The sequence below is a fragment of the Perissodus microlepis genome, chromosome 15, assembly GCF_051167445.1.
Source record: "Perissodus microlepis isolate ML-2025 ecotype Zambia chromosome 15, ASM5116744v1, whole genome shotgun sequence".
Taxonomy (NCBI): domain Eukaryota; kingdom Metazoa; phylum Chordata; class Actinopteri; order Cichliformes; family Cichlidae; genus Perissodus; species Perissodus microlepis.
Window position 1 is genome coordinate 4,323,385 of NC_140475.1, and position 14,601 is coordinate 4,337,985.

Below are 14,601 nucleotides of genomic sequence, written 5' to 3' on the forward strand. Positions count from 1 at the left end.
GAAACATTGTATTTTCCTAACCTGGTTAAGTAATCACATTACCTAAGACTCCATAAAGTGGAACAAACAGTAGCTTATAATCCCGACTTCTTTTTATGTGCCTTGAGTGACAGATTGGCTTTCATCAAAGAGGCAGGCAAAGAAGTTATATAGTCATTTTGCTATGCTAAGAACACTAAATTGATCCTCATATGCAGACCATCTGGTGAAAAGCAATTTCCACCCAAGTGTTTTAGTATTTCCTCCTAATTAATTTCACATGTACATGACAAGAGAGAGCGGTCTCCCAGAACCATAGCACAAAAGCCAGCTTTGTTTCACCATAAGAAAAGTAATCTGTGGTCCGGAGTTGAAAACTGTCTGTTGCTTTGACGCCTGAAATCAATGCTGAAAGCTGCATTTTGGTGGGGCTAAAAAAAGTCACATCTTGCTCCCTAGTGACACAGTCAGGCTAAAGGTTTACATTTACATTCAGTCAAGTGGTGACTCGTGGAGCAAGCGGGGCACGTCGGACAGAAAAAGCCGAAGGTGAAAGAGAGCAGGCACAGGAGGAGTAAAAGGGTGAGTGTTAAGCTGCCAATCCAAGCCATAATGAAGGAGTGTGAGTTAAAAATGCAGACTATTAGAGGAGCTGTTTGCATTCTCCACCAAATGCTTGAAACTGTGACCTACGGCACCTTAAAGCAGCAGTAATGTGAAACAAATCCGCACTGAAATACACATTTTTCACTCCTGTCTTTAAGTCCACACATCTTCTGCCCGACGATCTCACAGATTAACCATTAGTGTCACGCAGCAGACCGACTGTATATCACAGCTGTCTGAGAGCCCGGCGCCTCAGCTCGTGGAGGTGAGCGTGAGGCAGCTGTGAGACACAACACTTCTTGTTTTTACATGTCGAGATGACAAGTCAAAAGAGCTCCTAGAACAGCAGATGAAAAGTTGGCTCGATCAGATTAATCATTAAAGTGAGAGATACGAGCACACTGCGGCATTGTTTTTAACACAATCTTCATGCCGCTCAATCTGAGACCTCTGTTTGGATAGGGCGTCTGGGACCACCTGGATGAATGTAACTTTTGTTTGCCAAAACCGCACATTTCTCACCTGAAGGTCTCTCTCTCTCTGTGTCTTTTTTCTTTCTTTTTTTTTTTTTTACAATGGGGTTTCCCCCCCAGAGAGTAAGAGAGTCTGCTTTTCATCTCCCCAAGCTCTTCATCTTGAGAGGAGATGTGATGCATGGCCACAGAAGGAATAACTGTCCAGAGGCAGCTAGCGGAGGTCTTGTCTGTGTATAAGTGAACATGAATGGGTGGTATTTACCCACACAGATGCAGAAGTGAGATACAAGCAGGTGTTTACAGGGGTGTTTGAAGTTGAAGGGAGATGGTGTGCTCCGATTAGAGCCTCGAGGAAAGCGCGCACTGTAGGTGTTTTAGCCAACACAGAATGAAAAAGTCCTCATCCCTCCTTATCTTTTCATTTCGTCTTCCCATCTGCTATGTGTTTTTAAAGTTAAGCTTGACTTTCAACTCAATTTGGCACAGCGGAAGCATGACATATTGCCATTCCAATCATGCTCTTGCTTTGCCCCCCTTTTTTTATACTACCAGTGACAAAATAGCCGGTGTTGGGAAAGAATCCATTGCGCTAACCTCCAAGTCAGTGGCTTTGTTTGTTTTCTTTTTGTTTGTTTCTTTGTATGATAAAAATAATTTAAGGATTTCTATTGTTCTGGAGACCACCCTTACCTCCTTTTGTCGTGATGTTCAGCTGAAGCATCCAGTGCTCTGCTGTCTGCAAGTGAAGAAGCCCTCCTTTCTGTTGCAGCTTCAAAGCATTTTTGCCTGAGCGGCAGAGTTACAGGCTCTTTGTGGCATAGGTTATTTGTCAGAGGGTTTGGAGAGTGACTTGTTTTACTCTGTTCTCTTAAAAAAAAAAGGTCCGTCCGCGAGTGCTCGAGCAGTCTAAAGTTACAGCCATGAGCCCCGGTATTACAACCTGATGACTGACAAGAAAAATGGGGTGAGCTCTTTTTGCCGGGCTCTAACAAAAACACCAATAAGATGAAGAGGGAAACAACAGATTAGACTACTGATCTCAATCTGCTCTCCTTTTGGTTATTGGGAAATAATAGCTCTGAAAAGGAAGTCATTTAAAAGGGGCCTTTAATCAATTCGCCTTTGACGAGCAAAGCGGCATGAAAGGCTGCAGCGAGAGGGAGAGCGTGCTCCTATAGCCCTGAATGTTTTTGGTGTGTGGGGGGAAATACGGGAGAGATGGGCTCTAATTTGTGTTCTCATGGTGTCCAAGCATCTCCAAAGCACTTGATCACCACCACAGCAGGCCTTGATGCCATGTGTGAGTGTAAATGGTTCCAAGGCTCCCTGGTGGTAAAAATCCCATTGCCAAAATGACCACCAACTCGAAATGAAACAGTACCCTGTTTTTAAAAGGTCCCATTAAAAAGAAGCATTTTTTTTTAAAGGCACATAAGGTAGCAATTTCCTTCAAATATGGTGTAGCCTGATAACTGTTGAAGTAACTGACACCATGTCGCCGTAAATGAAAGATTTTTACAGTGTGTATGAAGCATTAGTTAGATTTAAGATAGTAAATGTTGAGGGCTTTTGGGTTTTTTTTAAGTTCTAATTGTATGCAGACATTTGCGACCTCCACGCTGTATTACATTCTTGTCATCACTGTAATTCTTTGCCTCTTTTGTTTTACAGTAACAGCCAGAGTAGTAGGGTCTGTGTACAGAGTGATTACTTTCTTCATTCCAAAGCATGCACAAATCTGTTTTAAGTTCAAGAGAGGAGGAACCCTTTAATTTGAAATGAAGTCATTCATTCCCTGTTCAACTGCACTGCGACCCATAAGGTTAGGTAAACAAGTGTCCCTTGCATTACTATCAAAAAGACCCAGCCCCTTGCTTTGCTGTGATGTAAACTCCCTCAGTCTTTTTACAGTGTGCATGAGGGGAAACTGGCTGGAGATGGAGGAAGATATGTACTTCTGTGTTTCTTTTTTTTTTTTGATAAAGGAGGGAAGGAAAGTCAGTACCTGAGTCTGTTCTCAGGAAGGTGTCCTACAAGGAAAAACGTTGCCTTGTTCCAAAGCAGAAAACTGAGGAAGGGAGGACAGGCCACAATGCGCTGAGCCCAGCAGGCCTGCTCAGATCTGTTACCAGCTCCAGCTCCAGCACGGCCTGGAATGTGAAGAATCCTACTGGGCTGGGGTTCTAGTGCAGGGGTCCAAACCTCACATTGCTGCTCATACTCATTTTTCCTTCTCTCTTAGTATTGTATTTGGATAGGTGATTGTAATGTAGCAGGAATGTAGAGTGAGAGTTCTGCAGAGAGCTGTGGACAAAGTTGAAGCTGTAGTCGCGAAACATAAGGAATCTGCTCGGCCTGAATATTATATGGAGATTCCTGAGATTTTAAAGCAAGAGTCAGCGATTAAGAGAAGGAAAATCAAACAAAGCATCTGTTTATTTAAAAAGAAAAAATATCAATGAGCAGCCGCAGCTCTGGCATGACTAAGAATTATACTCACTAATGTGACACTAATTGCTTCTTACTCTGTCAGAGGACAAGAGAGAGAAGAGACAGAGAGAAAGAGGATGAGGAAAAAAAGGGAGAGAGAGTACCAGGTGCTGACTGAGGAGAGTAATGACTGCCAATGGAATGCCTACACCCATAATCCTCTCTGTCATTGCTGACAGATCCTCTTGACCTCTGAACTTCTGATGTAAGAAAGGAAAAGAAAGGAAGTCACAACTTAATAAAATTACCCGATGGTTAGCGCTTGTTTGGGAGTGGCAGTTGTCATTGGCTGTTTGATTGTTGGACTGTTTGGACAGGGAAAATGTTGGTGATATATATATTTTTTTCAACATTTCATTTGAGAATCAGTAAGATGGATTTTAACCTCCTACTGCTTTTGATTTGCCCTTTGATAGCAGCTGCGTGCATGTGTGCACGCCAATAAATAAGGTCAAAGGGGAAGGATTTCACAACAATAGCAGCGAGGGTGAAAACTGAGATACGAAAAGGTTTTTACGTGTTGCCTCTGTGCATGTCAAACAAAACCCCCCCAATTTTTCTCTCTTAGTTTTTGCTCTGATATGGCCTCTCTATTGCTTTCTGTGGTTAGCCTGGCTAATCAGTCACACATTACATGAGTATCTGCAGACCTGACAGGAGATGTGTGTGTGCTGGAGGTGCACTGCGATCTATATTTCAGCAGGCAGGCTAGGTCTGAAGATTTGGGCCAAAGCTGTCATCGATTCCCTCTGCCTTGTCATCAGCCTTATCTGATCACACTATGTTGCTCCCTCCATGTTCTCCTCCCTAATGGCTAATGGAAACACAGACTTGCTGTTCTTTGGACTTTTAAGGGAGGGCTTCCAGATGGGCTATTAAACAATTTGTTCAGTTTAGTAGCTGTTTTTTGTTTAATGTGTTATCCCCTTTTTCTCTGGACTCTCTGGACAGGGACATAGGACAGCCAAGAAGACAATGCTCAGTCATTTTTTGAGGGAGTGAAATGTAACATTTAAATGTTCTGCCTTTTTTAACGTTTGCTTGTTTGCTATTTCAGCGCTTATCTTGGACTTGACTGGATTGAGTGAAAAGAGGATGCATTTATCTGTGACTTGAACACTTCCGGTGCCCTCCGTGACAATAGGGCAGCAAACCCTGTAACTGGAAGTAAAGTATAACAGAGTCCCCTCGACATCCTGTAAACTCTGTAACTAGCAAACTACCACCTTTGCCGCTGCGCCTGAGAAGTTTGAACTCCGTGTATGTATTTATTTTAGACAGTTGCTTCTCCATCATCCTTTTATGTTCATCCTACAGATCATATAGGACTAGAGGATGATACTGTTGTGTGCGTTCCTCTGTGTGAGCGTGTCATCATCATGTTTCAGGCCCTACTCTTTTCCTCTTCCCGAGTCTGCTGCACTGACAATTCGTTTGACAAACATGCAATCACCGTAGTCACAGACAGCCCCTTTAGTTAGGGTAGAGCGCAGTGTGAATTATGGTTGAGATGGAAACCTTTGAATTATGGGTAAGCTCTGAAGTGCCTCTCGCACAGGGAAAGAAGAAGAGGAGGAGGAGGGATCTATGTAGACTTGTGCCACAGAGGAGTGCTGACAGAGACCTGGCTCGGCAAACTGCAGCAGAACCAGAACAGCAAGAGGCTAACCCAAACACGGACCAGCAGAACCGGAGAAACCCAGCTCGGGCAGGGTCAAACAGTGCATCTCACCGCGGAACAGTAAAGGAGGTTGACGGCGTGTAACCTCTTACCATTGAATCCACCGTTTGCCTAAGCCAGCTCCGTGAACACACGCTTGGAAACAGCATTGCAGACATTCCAGCCTAATTGTACATTTGTCCTCTTTCAAAGTGAAGAAGTGTTAGGCCAGATACAAAGAATCTTGGGATAGGGCGATAGCGCCAGGATCCGTCCCTAGCCTCCTGAGGGCTATTTAAAGGTGCAGTAGGCTGTATTTTCCGCCGCACAGTGAGGCACCCACCCTTCCGCCTGGCTCCATATTGGAACCAGATGCTGCTGGATGCGAGGCCCCACTAATTTAAGTGGACAGGGCAGATGGAAGCAACTCGCCCTGTATGCATACCACCCCCTGTTGGCTTTCATGTGATGAAAAATCTTTGCAATATGGCGGGGGAGGTTCAGTCAGTGATCCATCCATGTGCTGTACGTTTACACATTGACATATGCACGTGCTCTGGTGCTGTTTGTAACTTCTGTGCCCAACCAAAGATAGATAGCAACACACACACAAAGACTGTGGATGCAGAGAAAAAAAGTATTTCTGCACCATCTGTAGACTTGAAAAAACGTTAAGCTAATATAAAAAAAAATTGTATATCTGCACACTGAGAGCAGACAGTCTCTAAAATATGTGATATTGTTGGCATGCTCTATACCACTTGCATTCTGTTTAAAATTTATATTAAATTCCATTCAAACTCTGAATTGGTCCAGAAAATTTTGTGCTTGCCTCAATAGAAAAATACCACCAACTAACTTACTTATGAAATTTCTCTTTTTCTTATTTATATTCAAAACATTCAGGCAAGTGCCGAAGTCTTTTCTGACAGCTGCGTATTATGTTGAATTTAGGTAGGTAGAGGAGAAGAACTAGAACCCTGTCAGCAAACGCTCATCACCTGGTAGGAAGACAGTGATGCGGCACTAAGCCTGCAACCCTATCCCACCATAAATTACAACGGCTCCTAGCAACCACAAGAACTATTGTATCGTTTCTTAGTATGCGTCCTCGTCCGGTATGTGTGGAAGTGCACGTGTGATGTAAGTGCATATGTATAAATGTATGTGTATCTCTGCATAAGAAGTAGCCCTCCAAAGTGTGTCCTTTGTTTGTTGAGGTGACAGGTAATTGTGTCAAGGAGGATGGAGGAATTATGGTTGGGAAGCAATCTGAAACGTTGCAAAGCTTTAGAGCCAAACCCTCACTGGTGGTTAATTGCTGTGTGACTCTGCTGCACGCAGTCCGTTTGCTGGGCCTAACGTAGCGTGAAATGGATATGTAATGCCTATATATTCTACTTCAGTGTTTTGTCTGTAGCGACATACTGATTTAACTGTTTGGAAATTCTGCGTCACTGCATTTTAAAACAAAAAATCTCCCAGCTCTTTACAGGATTTTATGACTTATTTATTTTATTTCAACCAACCTGCAAAGTTTCCTTGCACTGACGGTCATTTGCAGACCTGTTGTCTCATCCCCTGGGCTCATCTGGTGAATGTACACTAACTGTGCAGCAAAAACTCACAGATTGGACAGGAAATTTCTTCTTTGATAGTGCATGTTTGTTTAGCTGGACTCGGTTGACCTCTGTTGACCTGTCTTCTCAAGTTCAGCAGTCCTCAGTCAGAGCACTGCTTTGCACCAACAGCCATCCACCGACAAAACGTATTTGTTGCTTAACAATACACATACGAGTTTTATATGGACTGCTCAGTTTCTATTGTACAAAGTGGGAATGTAGAAAGAAATATAGAAATTTAACAGGGTGGTAAAAATGTGGCTGATGGTTGCAACAATTGCTCAATGTCAGGAAATGCATTTAAATTGATCGCTTAAAAATAAAGTGGGCTTAAGCCAATGTTATACTTTTAATCAGTGTAATTGTATTGTCCATTTTCCAGTGCATCATATCAGAAGAGTGTAGCAATGACTTTTTAAATACATTAAAGGAACATAGCGTGCAGAATTGTTTGTGTTTATCAGAAAATAATGTTAATGGAGAATGAGAGCACCTTTCGATTAAGAAATCCAATTGCAGCTGCAGCAAAACATCCATAAATACTGTACATTGAGGAGTGCGCACAAACACAGAGGGGTTCAGGGGTTGCATTGTTATCACAGGGATGCCCTGTGGCTGTGATTAAGCACTGTTTGCACTATACTTCTGGTGTCCTAAAGCTTAGCTAGATGTCACAGGTATGATAGGAATGCTTGAGTGCAGAGGGCAAGAAGGGGTCACAGCTAGGATGTAAACATCAACATTTTCTTTCTTAAAAGGATTTAGGCCCACTTGAAGGAAAAAAAGCTCTACCGCAGCACAAAGCCTGATCCCTAGCACCTGGCTTTAGGCACAGACTATGACCAGCTTCCCCCCCATCTAATCCTCATTTAAAACCATTTGAGGGGGCCTAAAACTGACCTCAGATCAGCTTCTGAGTTTGACTATAGGCTTCATCAGCACCGGGTTGTTGCTGCGTGTAGGGATTGGGAGAGAGAGGCTTTGGCTGCAGATTGCTATCAGAGCAGACAGGAGTTTTACGCCCTCTCTGGAACTGTGCCATAGTGGGCTGTGGACAATAGACCCTTTGTGCATTGCTGATTGGCAGATCTACTCATAACAAACACGCTAAATGGTAAAGTCAGAGTGGGAGGTGCAAGGATCTGATAAATCCTGGTTTTCATTAGACACAATGATTCCCTTTGCTTTGTCTCAAGATGTCAGTTTTGAAATGACAACTGGACGTTGTGTAACTCAAAGATGACTAGGGGAATACCATACAGGCAAGCTATCACTATGAAAGCAATAAATGGGCGAAGAGACATAATACATGTTTCATTTGATTTCACTCCAGATCAAAAAACCCACTTCTCTCACAGCTGTATGGATATGGTTTGAATTAACCTCACCATCTCCCCAGAGGATGAGCTGTAATGATGCAAATTTAGGGCCTTTTTGACGAGACCTTGACACTTGATATGTTGGTCGACTCCCAGTTTCATTTTGGTTTCAGGAGACTCCACTGACACTGCTGGAAAGAAGAAAAGAAGAACTAAGAAAGAAAGTCTTTAGTGATACAGACCTGCAGCTCCATCTACTGTTGCGTCACACGGTATTAGCAAAAGATGCCCAGATGCAAACATGTGGGCTGATCCTGTCTCTCTTAACCAGAGCTATGCCAAGCTGATAGGGAAAGTGGTCAGCACGAGTGACAGTCAGTTTTTCCTTCACTGGGAAAAATAGACTTCATGTAGCTACATCTCTACATCTTTCTCCCCCTCCTTGCTCAGTCTGCCTCAAACATGTGACCATGGTTATGCTAACGCAGCATGGGATGTGAACCATTTTTAGGCTGCGGCCACAACCGTGGCATCTGCAACCCTTCCAATGGCCTCCTCTGGAAGTTGCAAAATCTGGATGCATGTGGCGGATGGATAACTTTAAGTAAATGTTCATTCAGACACAGAAAAACTGCAGTTATTGTGAAAACCTGGGCTGTAGTAACCTCTGAATGAAAGACTTAGCGGTTGTTTATTTGGCTTCTTCGCTTGCAGGAACAGTTTTATAAGTAAAAACAACAAATGCTGCTATGTACACAGCCTCATGCCTGCAGTGCCTGCTATGGTACTGCTTTGGTAATCTGTAAGTGCTACACAGAGCATAGCAGACCAACATCTACTTGTTGTTGCTGTGTAATGCCTTATAGTTGCAGTGTTTTTTATGATCTGTGTGTGTGTGTGTGTGTGTGTGTGTGTGTGTGTGTGTGTGTCTTCCTCATTCTACTGAACTCTGCGTTGGTTCCCTTGCCTGTACAAACCCCGTGAACACTCAGCCTGTGCTCAGGGTCATTACCCTCGGGCCATGCGCTACTGGTGTTTTGAAGGACTGCTTGCAAGTTCATCTCAGACCATGAGTTCAACTTCACACTGTGGTTAGCTTACCAACAAATACATGCAAAATGAAATCCCTTGGTCTTTACCGTTACTCTGATCTTTAATATTCTGACCCACATTTATATTTTCACTCACTGAGATCTAATTTCCTTTGCGGGCAAATGAACTGTATCGTTCCTCCACACCTGCAAAGGTGTAAAATGAACAATGACCACTTTTTCTGAATGGTTTGAAAAGACTGTGTTTTCCCTCTCTGATCATTTTGACATGCAGGTTATGAGTTCTTTGTGACGGACTGAAACTGCCCCCCAGCTGCACCCCTGCAGGTGAATGATGTCTTCTACTTCCTGGCTGTGAAAGGGCCCTGTGTGGTCCCAGTTTCTTTACATCATACCGAAATGTGCGCAGACTGGGAACCTGTCATCCACATTGCCATTTGTTAATTGTTGACATTACGAACTGACCTTTTATCTCTTTGTTGTTTTTGGTGGTGCGTGTGTGCCGGCGTGTAAAGCTTCTGTAGAGGTGTATAGTATCTGCAGCTGTGAGGAACTGTTCCTATAATCTGTCTCAGCAGAACTGCGTAACCTGAGTAAGAGTGAGGTTAAGGGTCAGTTATTGAACTTGAATTACACTGGGAAAGGCCTCCCTCAGACCCTCACCACCCCTCTCAGCCACCCTGTGGGGTTTGTTTGTTTTCTCTCCCAGTCTCTCCCAGAGCTTACCCAGTCCGCTGTAATGAGTATTTAAAACACACCCTCAGACATGTTTACACTGCACGTAACAGCACTGACTGTGTGATCTTGCACCACACATAGACGTCTGTCAAAGTATATGCTTGTGCATATACTGTATGTGTGTGCCTGTAAATGCATGCATGCAAGCATGTCCTCTTTCATTCTAATTCCCACTCTCTGGTTTCCCCATTTCTGAAGTCTGTAGCCGGAGGGGAGGAACACCTGCCAGTATTTTCCCTACCCAATCTCAGATAAGACAATAGAAGTAGCAGAGGTATTTGGTTACACACAGAAACACAGCAAGGAATAAGACATATTAAAAACCTCCCTGTCTCGCACGCAGTCACTGCAACTATCCAGGTGTTAATAGTGTAGCGAAAAAAACACACACATATTTGTGTGAGTTGACTTGGGTATGTGAGCCAAGGAGCTTCAGCATTTTTTTGTAAATTTGACCTGAGCCCCAAGCCCCGGGCCCCCTCTGCAAGCTGTTAAGTTTTTAATGTATCATTTTTCACTGCACATGTTCCGTGTTATGCTAGTTACCAGGAATTTGGATTGAATGGACAATGAAGTTCCTGGACCTCGAGAGAAGGATTACTCTTAATTGTAAGCAGAGGAGTGCCTTGTGGTTAAGGTAAAGGGAGGTAAAGTGATGCCGCAGCACCCTCTGATGGTGATTTTGCAGCAATGCCTCATTAAAAAAAAAGAAGGAAAGAAAGGAAGAAAGAAAGAAAAAACCTTGAAAGTCCCAGGATTGCTTTGGTCTTTTTATAGGAAAGAAACCACATCCCTGCTGTCTTTGAAGAGCTTGTATTCACTAAGTAGTAGTTAGGGCTGCCAGTACTTACTCACTATTTTATAAGTATGAGTCGTAAAAGAACCCTTTGAACTGAGCCTATTTAGAATCCCAAAGCTGATGGCTTTATAATTCAGAAGTAAAGAGACTATAGTCACATAATTTGCAGGAATGCACATGAATTACTGTTGAGTGTTTTCCCTTGCACAGGTGACTAAATGTTCAATGTTCACATTATTTTATAATGTTCGGTCTACCTCTCTGTAATTGAGGTGTTTGTTTCATGCACACGCTACACTCATGGTTATATGCACACATTCACATTTTTTGTCCAAACACGCACTCCCGGCTGAGGATGTCGGTGTGGACCAAGGCTGTAGGCACATCCTGCCCAAGTTACTGTCTGAAGAGAAGTCGTAGTGCGCCATAGTGTCAGGAAACAATTTTTTGTGTGAGTCTAAATTTTGACAATACTCTTGATTTAAACATTTTGCAAGTTTTAAATTGCGCCAATTTGCTGATTGGACAAGATATTTCCCAATCAGCACTGTGATATTTGGTCAAATTTGAGTATTAGGTTACACTTTATAATTACTATTGTTAATAAATGAGAACTTGATAGCTAGTTTGTCTATAGTTAATAGTTATGGTTATATTTATATAACTGTCTTATCAACGGCTTCAGTTTGGGTTTGTCAATAATTTTGTCTTCAGTCCGTATGAAGTTCTTTATCATCAGCAACGTTCACATGCTGTGTATCCAGTGGAAGCAGTGAAAAAGGCTTCCAAGCAGAGACATTTTAACTGCTTAATGTGTGCACAAATGGACGGACCTAATGGTTTTATACGAACACTCATTAACTTGTATCAGGAGCTACTCGGGATTTTACTGCAGTTGAAAGTTGGCTCAACTGCAGTAAAATCCCTCTATATGTATATATATATATATGCTGACATGTTTTGAAAGTAACACAGGAAAGGAGGTTAATACAGAAAACTGATTAAACTGTTGAAAGAACAGGATTAAAAGTACACAAGAGCTAAGCTTTAAACACATTGCGGTCCATTTACCGTGCTACTCTTTTGCATATTGCAATTGTTTCATTGCTGTGTAGCATTTTTACTGTTGTTCAACATCTCATTATTTTATCTACACAATGTCATTATTGTTTTTATTGTCACAAGACACACAATTGCTTTTTGGAAAGATTAAATAGATGAGATGAGAACATATTATCAAAATTCATATTACACATTGTTGTGGAGTACTTTATGAGAAAAGTATAATAATTATAACAAATTATTTAAGTATTATGACACATTTAGTCTTTTCATGCTACACTATATTGGCAAAAGTATTTGCTCATCTGCCTTCACACGCATGTGAAATTGAGTGCCATCCTGTTCTTAATCCCTAGGGTTTAATGTGATGTTGGCACAAACTTTGCAGCTATAACAGCTTCAACTCTTCTGGGAAGGCTTTCCACAAGATTTAGGCGTGTGTTTGTGGGAATTTTTAAGCATTCCAGAAGCGCATTTGTGAGGCCAGACACAGATGCTGCATGACCAGGCCTGAATCGCAGTCTCCACTCTGAATCACCCAAAAGGTGTTCAGGCTGAGATCAGGACTCTGTGCAGGGCGGTCAACTTCTTCCACACCAAACTTGCTCCTCCGTCTTTATGGACCTTGCTTTGTGCAATGGCCCGCAGTCACGCAGTAACAAGGGAAGAGCCATCTCCAAAATGTTCCCACAAATTTAGAGGAATAAAATTGTCCAAAAAGCATTACGAGTTCCTTTCCCTGGAGCTAAGGGACTGGGCACAGTTCCTGAAAAACAACCCTACATCATAATCCCTCCCTACCAAACTTTACACTTGGCACAATGCCGTCAGACAAGTACCGTTCTCTGGCAACCACCAAACCCAAACTCATCCATCAGACTGTCAGACAGAGAAGGTTGATTCATGACTTCAGAGAACACGTCTCTACTGCTCTAGGGTCCATGCTTTACACCAGCGCTCCCCAACCTTTTTTGCGCCATGGACCGGTTTATGTCCAACAATATTTTCACGGACCGACCTTTAAGGTGTTGTGGATGAACACAACAAAATAAAACCAGTACCGGTACCCAAAAAAATAAGATTTATTCATAACACACGAGAAAAGACCCAGGGAACCAGAGTTAACGATAAAAATGATACAAAAATAAGGATAAAAACCCTGAAAACCATACATTTCACACCCAAACCTCAACTCTCGCGACCTGGTACCAAACGACTCATGGGTCAGTACTGGTCTGTGGCTCGGGGGTTTGGGAAGGCTGCTTTACACAACTGTGTCCAATGCTTTTCATTGTGCTTGGGAATGATGCCATAGAAACCCATTCCATGAAGCTCTCTACGCACTGTTCTTTAGCTAATCTGAAGGCCACAAGAAGTCTGGAGGTCTGTAGGGATTAACTCTGCAGAAAGATGGCTACCTCCGCCTATCATACGCCTCTGCATCTGCTGTGATTTTATGTGCCCTACCACTTTGTGGCTGAGTTAGTGTCATTCCTACTTAGTTATAAAGCCACTAACAGGTGACTGTGGAATATTTAGTAGCGAGGAAATTTCACGACTGGCCTTGTTGGACAGGTGGAACATCCTATCACGGCACCACGCTGGAATTCACTGAGCTTCTGAGAGCAACTCTTTCTTTCACAAGTGTTTGTAAAAGCAGGCTTCATGCCTCGGTGCTTGTGTTTATACACCTGTGACCTTGGAAGTGATTGGAACACCTGAATTCAATGATTTGGATGGGTGAGTGAATACTTTTGGCAATATAGTATATATTTAAACCAATGTTAAAAGACACAAACCTGCACTGGCGTGAAAAATCCAGAAGATGCTGCTAATGTACTGCCAATGTACTGTGTGACTGTATTTGGGTTCATGGAGAGGGCACTGCAGGCATCAACCTAAACAGACTTTTTGCCATTGCCAGAGCCTTTTTTTATGCTCCTAAATATTGCAGTTCTCAATACTCTTTCACAGGCACATCTCACGGGCCAGATAAAGGATTACACAACTTTGATTTCTGTGTCAACATTTAATATAATCTCAGATTGATTTGGATTGATTTTGCTGTGACAGACAAAATGACAGACAGGCATTTTTCATCCTGTCTGATCCAGGAGGATTTAAAACAGCACTGTCCTCTCACAGAGCTGTGAGCTGAGTTTAGAGAAAGCATTTACCCCTTATGAGCTGTGATGTAACAGGTTTGTACATAAATACGTAATTAGTCTAATATAATTTTAGATGGCTTCATGTCAGTGGCTTCTAAAACTGAGCGACGGCTGACAAAGTAAACATGTGACATGAAGTGGCAGAGAAGCAAAGAGGTTTGACATACTGAGCTCGGACAGAATCCATAATCCAGGTTGGATAATGCGGAATCTGCACCTTAGGATACAACTCGAGTTTATATTGAAAGTGAAGGACAGCAGATGGCAGCCGTTTGGAACACCTGTTCTTCATCATGCGCACGTAGAAACGCTGCTACATTCATGTTCATTTTCTCTTTTCATCAGGTGTGAAGCACGTTATTCATCACATTTCCTCGCCAGAGCAGCGTATGGATCTTTCTCTATAAATGTTTTATATGTTAGGTTCTGCAAAGGTAATTAAAAGTCAAGAGCGAGGTCAGGGAATCATCTTGGATTTCTCACGTGCAAATGAATGCACCACTGAACTGAAGCAGATCTCTTAATGCTTCAGAGAACATGGCCTTGCCTTGAATGCAAAAGTATTCCATTAATCAGTTACAAGCCCGAGGTCTTGCTCTAACCAGTGGTTCTCAAACTCTTGGGAAGGCC